We start from the raw sequence: 6,000 nt of genomic DNA, 5'->3' as shown, positions 1-6,000 counted from the left end.
TGGGCGGAGGGGGCCCCCGGGACTCGGCGCCTGATCCATCGCCGCCTCACGCCTGCCTGGCCGCCGTGGGTGTGAGTCTCCCCCAACGTTGTGTGACCGCTGTGCCCTGCAGGGCTGGGCCGCCAGTGTGCCCCTGGGCTGGTGTGTTCCCAGCGGGACTTCCTCGCAGGGGGCAGAACACCGCAGCCTCAGGAGCCGCCTGTGAGCGCGTGTGTGCGCGCGCGTGTGTGTGTGTGTGTGTGTGAGTGTGCGTGTGCGTGTGCTTGTGCGTCCCGTCTGTTGTCCGCGTGTGGTGTGTGGTGGCAGCAGTGCGTCTCGTGTGCATCAGGGAGGGCGGGGGCGGGGTCCTCTCACGGTAGCTGTTGGTTTTCCCACTGGTGAGCCCCCGCCCCCGTTTCCGCTCGCGCCGCCGTGTGACCTCGGGAAAACTGCTTTCCCCGGGGTTCCTGCCTGCGCTTGTGAAGGCCTTGGTGAGCTGGGGGCTGTCTGGGACCCCGCAGGCATAGGAATGTCCTCCCCAGCGGGAGGGCCCGCTTTGTCCGACCTAAGAGGACCCCATGACAGTTGAGGACAGAAAGCTGAAGGGACCCGTTCTCGGTGTGCAGGACAGGTGCAGACGGCAGTCAAGGAAGGTGAGGCTATCTCCATTCCGCTTTTGCTCCGGTGGTCACATCTACTCTCCCCAGAACCCAGGGACTGAGAAGCAGAGCCTAGGGGAGGGACAGCAGGTTTCAGTCAAACTCTGGCCTGGGGCTGCCTCACCCGTGTTGCTATCCTTCCCTCATCCACGTTCACGTGGCAGTGGGGAGTGATTTCTCCTGCGAGGGCTCCCAGCTCTGCTAGGTCCTCCGGGTCTTGTTGTCCTGAACCTTTGTGTAGGACCCAGGCTTCTCTTCCTCGGGGGTCCATCTTATCAACACACCACATCTCCCCGTTCATCCAGGACAACATTCCTGGGGACCCCTTTGGTGTGCGGGTTCCCTTCCTCACACTTTTCCCCTTACTGATTAGCCTCGCCGGTTCCTCAGGCACATCCCCCTTTGCATGCCTTGTGCCCGCTGGGGAACTCTGGCTCGCAGTGCCCCCCACCCCCCTTGCTATGGCTGCCCGATTCACATCGGATGAGATGGAGCCCAAGGTGGCGGGCCTTCGCCTGGGACGAAATGTGGCGTTTCCTTTCATCTCCGCTCTGCTCTTCCTTTGCGGCGGCTGGGGGCTATGCCCTCCCTTACTGTGTTCCTGGGGCCAGGGGTGCGGGGCCCGGGTAGCGGTGCAGAACCCGTTAACTGCTTCTGGTTTCTCACGGAAGAAGGGACTGGGGTTTGGGTGGGTGCAGGTGTGTGTGTGGGGGGGGGCATTCGTGGTGGTCGGATTGTTGAAGGTGGGGTTGTTTTCACTTCTCGGGGAGCTCTTTTGCCTTCTGGCAAGATTCCCTGCTCTTGCCTGGGACTCCAGCGCAGGGCCTGCGTGCTCCCACGTATGCTTGGCTTCTCCTTGACTTTGTCACGGCCTTCAGTGCTCCCTGGGAGCAGACCCGAGGTCACTGTCAGTGTGGGAATAACCCAGATCTGCTTCTGAAACCCCTGCTTTGCTCCACCTGCCCTTGTAGGATCTCATTTCCCCCAGTGGCCTAGCTGCGGTCATCTTTGCAGTGCCCCGGACATCTTAGGTCGTTTTTCCCCCCCCCCCCCTTTGCTGAGCAGCGGTGAGGACAAGCGAGAGGCCCTGGCATCTGAGAACGGGGCAATACCTGGAAGGCCCAGGTCCCAGAGATGCAGCTGGAGACAATACAGTGAGCAAACTAGCAGCTGACCCGTTTGCTCGGGGACCCTGCTGATCTGAGGTGCCCCGACGATCCCAGGCCTACTCGCCGCATTTCACCCCAAGCACCACGTGAGCCCACACCTGTCCTCACTAGCCAACCGGAAATCGGTTCTAGAGGGCAGGGCAAGCGCTCTGCCCTGGGCCTGAAGCTGGGCCTCCACCTGGAAGCGACCCAGAGCTGGGCTCCAAGGGGTCCGGAGCACAGTACGGTTAGGGTCTGACCCTCGGTCCCCACCGCAGCCCTCTTCCCCCTCCCGGACACCCCACCCGCAGCTCAGGCTGCATCCCAACCGCACTCCCCGCCCACGCGAGGCAGCGTGGCTGCCCCACCCTGGCTTCCGCGGTTCCCCGACGACCTTGCAACCGCGCATGCGCGTGTCTCTGGTCTGGCGCCTGGAGTCACAAAGACCGCCGTGGTTCCCTAGTGACCGTGTCCCCGAGGCTTTGGGGAGCCTGAAAGCTCTGTGGCCATGCCTGGCTGCTGCGCTCTGGCCGGCCCTGTCGAGCCCTGTCGAGCGGTTCTAGGCCATGGGCCCGGGAAGCCCGGAGCCGCGGTGGGCGGAGGGGGCCCCCGGGACTCGGCGCCTGATCCATCGCCGCCTCACGCCTGCCTGGCCGCCGTGGGTGTGAGTCTCCCCCAACGTTGTGTGACCGCTGTGCCCTGCAGGGCTGGGCCGCCAGTGTGCCCCTGGGCTGGTGTGTTCCCAGCGGGACTTCCTCGCAGGGGGCAGAACACCGCAGCCTCAGGAGCCGCCTTTGAGCGCGTGTGTGCCCGTGTGTTTGCGTGTGTGTACGTCTGTTGTCTGCCTTAGGTGTGTGGCTGCAGGAAAGTGTCTTCTGTGCATTGGAGAGGTCGGGGTGGGGTTGGGGGTGGTTCCTTTCAGGATAGCTATTAGTTTTCCTTCTGGTGAGCCCCTGTGTCTGTTTCCGGTTGCCCTCTGGTGAGCTCCTTTTTGCGGTTTGCCCTATATTGTGCGGCCAAGTGCAAACTCTTTTCCTTTCTGTTCCTCCTTGGGTTTGGAAGACCTGGGTGTATTTGGGGGTTGCTGACTTGGACCTGCAGCGACAGGAATTACCACCCCAGCCATAGGAGCTGCATTACCGAGCTCAAGATGACCACATCATAGAAGAGGAGAGAAACCTCAGGAGAAGCTTGTGTTTGGCATGCAGGAGAGTTGCAGACAGAAGTCAGTGGAGGTGATGCTATGTGCATTTCCCTCTTCCTCTGATAGTCACCTCTATCCTCCCCATGGCCGGATGATTGAGAAGCAAGGCATATCCTAGGGATAGTGTGTTTCCATTAAAGTGCAGCCTTTCTGGTAGGTCACCCATTTTGCTCTCCTTCCCTCCCTGGAGTCCATGTGGCAGTTGGAAGTGATTGCTCTTGCATGGGCTCCAACCTATACCAGGTCCTCCATCTTTTGTTGTCCTTCCTCTTGTTCATGAGCCTAGACTTTTATCACATCTCCAAGTTCATCCAGGACAACCTTCTTGGGGATTCCCTTTATGAGCGTATTTCCTTGTCTACATTCCTTTCTTACTGATAAGGCTCACGTGTTCACACAGTTCTAGCTTTCCATGGCTTTGGTGCCAACAAGGAAACCCTCAGTCCTAATGCCCAGTCCGAGGGCTGTATGACTGATGTTGGATGAGATGGAGCCCAAGGTGGCTGGCCTCTGCCTTCTAATCAATGTGGGGTTTTCTTTCATCTACACTTTCCTTTTCATTGATGGGAGTATGCACTTCGTGTGTTGCTGGGGGAAAGGGCGTGGGGCTTGGGTACCAGTACAGAATCCTTTGGCTGCTTCTGTTTTCACTGAGAAAGGGACTAGGGATTTGGTAGGTGCAGTTGGGTCATAGTGTGCTGAGCTGTTGAAGGTTTGGTTGTGCCACCTTTTCAGAGAGCTCTTTGGCCTTCTGGCAAGATTCCCTGAACTGGACTAGGACTCTGGCAGAGGGCATCTGTGGTCCCAGGTATGCTATATACTCTTCCTTCCCTCTCCTGGGGCCTCCTTCAGTGCCCTTGGAAGCAGACATGTGGTCAGTGTCAGTCTGGGAATAGCCCATTACTGCTTCTGAAACCCCTGCTTCACTCCACCTTCCCTTCTGGGATTCGATTTCCCCATGTGGCCCACCTGTAGTCACCTTTGCAGTCCCTCGGACTTGCCTAGGTCTGTGTCTCCACCTTTGCTGAGCAGCGGTGCAGACAAGCAAGAGCCCCTGGGCTTTGAGAACAGGGCAATATCTGGTAGGCCCAGGTCCCACAGAGGCAGTGGATACATAGGTCAGTGGATTTTCAGCTGACCCCTGCCCTTGGGGAGTCTGTTCTCCTCAGGTGCCACAACGGCCCCATGCCCCCTCACTACATTTCTTCCTCACCACCTTGTGAGTCCATTACTGTGCACACCATCCAACCTGAATCTGATCCCAAGAGTCCTCCAACTGTCCGGTCCTTGCTGTGAAGCTGGGTGTTTCCTGGGACGCGCCCCAGAGCTCGGCTGCAAAAGGTGATGAGAATAGGATGTCTAGGATCTGGCCCTGGGTCCCCCCCACTCCTGCCACAGCCTCCATCACTTTCCCATACGACCCACCCGCATCTCACGACCCACCTCTCCCACACCAGATTCCTCGGGCACTAAAGCCTGACTCGTGTGAGTCCCAGCCGACCTTGTAACTGCGCATGTGCATGTCATGTGGCTGGCGCCTGCCGTCACAGTGACTGCCATCGTTGCCTAGGGATCATTTTCCTGAGGCATTGAGTGGGGGGGGGGCAGGAGCCCTCTGTGGCCATCCCGCCCCTTCAAGTCTTTCAAGGGGATGATTCCTGGATATCAGGAGTGGCAGAGGACTCCGTCTGGCCAATGAAACCTCGTCGGGAGCCTCTGAGTTGCACCGTGGGATCCATCACTGCCTCACTCACACCATCCTAGTGGGTGTATATGTGTGTCCCTGAAGGTTGTGGCCCCTGTGCCCCTTGGGGCTGGACTGCCTGTGTGCCTGTGGGCTGCTCTCTCCATGGGGCTTGCTCGCGGGTGGCAGAGCACTGTAGCCCCAGGAGCCACCTTAGTGTGGCACGTATATCCGTGTGTTTGTGTGTTTCTTTGCATGTGGCATCCAGCAGGGCGAATATGTCTCGTGTGACTTTGCTCAAGTCTGCTTTGCATCTGGTCAGCTACTCCCTCTGTTTTGGCTTGGGTTTTGTGCCTGAGTGAAAACTGTTTCCTTGCTGTTCCTGTTTGGGTTTTGAAGACCTGGGTGCATTTTGGGGGGGCTGTTGTTTCATACCAGCGGGGATGGGAATAACCTCTTCAGTGGGAGGGGCTGCATTATGCTTGGCAAGAGGGTCACATCACAGATGAGGACAGAAACCTCAGAAGGAACTCGGGCTCGATGCTGGAGCATCAAGGGCAGTGATGCTATTTCTATTCTTTTTTTCCTCTGATGGTCACATAAACCCTGCCTTATTTAGGTAGTATGAGGATTAGTTCATTGTGGCCCATTTTATCTGCCATTAAACAATATTTGTTGTTTCTTCTGGTGGTTTTTTTTTTTTTCAATTTTAAGTTATAATTCACTTCCTGGTTTTTAGTGTATTTCATTTTATAGGATGTCTTCCTCTTTCACGTTGTCCTTTTTCTTATTAGCCTGTTTTTGTATTTGGTTTTACTGTTGACCTGTTGTCATTTTTTCCGTTGTGATTTTTTTTTTTTTGTTAGATTTTACTCAGTGTGGGGTACTTTGTTGGATTTAAAGAGCAGTCTGCAAGCCTTTCTTAATCTCTGAAGTCTGTCTTTACTTGCATGTGTAATCCAGCTCAGGTTGGTTTAATTTGTTGAGTACAGGACAGGTTGTAGTTTACCCAATTTTTTTCTATGGTTGTGAGTGAACCTGGCTTCCTGGTGTTCAAGTTGACCCTACAACTGGGCATGTGTATGTCATTAGCAGTAAGCTTGTGTTTTACTGACCTCTGTGTTTTCCTTCTGATGGGTTCTTGATGTGCTTGATCAATAAGCCCTCTGTGGCTACACACATTTTCTGGCCTCTGTTGTTTCATCCAGGAGGTTGAGCATAAGTTTGGGCATTTTAGGAGTTGAGGCACACTGAGTAGTCTCTAGACCTTTCATTGGGAAGGAGGGATGCACTGTGGTGTTCCTCCTTTAGGCTGATTTTAGGGTG

This window comes from Lemur catta, chromosome 19, assembly GCF_020740605.2.
Source record: "Lemur catta isolate mLemCat1 chromosome 19, mLemCat1.pri, whole genome shotgun sequence".
Classification (NCBI taxonomy): Eukaryota; Metazoa; Chordata; class Mammalia; order Primates; family Lemuridae; genus Lemur; species Lemur catta.
This window is presented reverse-complemented; position numbering follows the sequence as displayed.